This window comes from Phaethon lepturus, unplaced genomic scaffold (assembly GCF_000687285.1).
Source record: "Phaethon lepturus isolate BGI_N335 unplaced genomic scaffold, ASM68728v1 scaffold34780, whole genome shotgun sequence".
Lineage (NCBI taxonomy): Eukaryota > Metazoa > Chordata > Aves > Phaethontiformes > Phaethontidae > Phaethon > Phaethon lepturus.
In genome coordinates this window covers 2,128-2,538 of record NW_010513144.1, presented here as the reverse complement: position 1 = coordinate 2,538, position 411 = coordinate 2,128, and the positions used below count along the sequence as shown (strand labels likewise).

The 411-nt window shown below is 67.6% G+C and overlaps 1 protein-coding gene across 1 annotated transcript in view; it reads left to right on the top strand.

The window, feature by feature from the left end:
• Window positions 1-85, top strand: part of LOC104622530 (peroxisome proliferator-activated receptor gamma coactivator-related protein 1-like) — a 3,614-nt gene extending 3,529 nt beyond the window's left edge. The window contains exon 7 of the mRNA XM_010289353.1: window positions 30-85. The gene's annotated coding sequence lies outside the window, so the exon portion shown is untranslated. The remainder of the gene's footprint in view (window positions 1-29) is intronic.
• Window positions 86-411: the final 326 nt, after the last annotated feature.

The following is a 411-nucleotide window of genomic DNA, read 5'->3' as shown; positions in this document are numbered from 1 at the left end:
GTCATGTGCTGCTGACCGGAGGGCCCTAGGCAAGTGGCGGCCCCAGGCTTGCCCCAGCCGTGTAATAAATGCGGATGCCCAAACAGCAGCGCTGCCTCATCTCCTCCTTCACGCGGGCCGTTCCCAGGCGTGGGCTCGGGCTGTGCCCCCTCAGGACCCCGGGGCATGAGGCTGCCCTGGGGGCTCTGCAGGCTGGGGACTAGGTGCAGGAATGGGTGTCTGTGGAAAGTGGAGCAGGACTGGGGTCACTGAGCAGCTCTGAGGGGTCTGCGGCAGCCCCCAAATGGCCTGGCACGGGGTGAATGCCTCTTTGAGGACAGGCAGCGCAGACCCCTCAGACCACTTCTCGGGCTCTGCGGGAGCGAGGAGCCGACCCCCCAGCCTCGAGGCGCCCGGCAGGGTTTTGGGGCC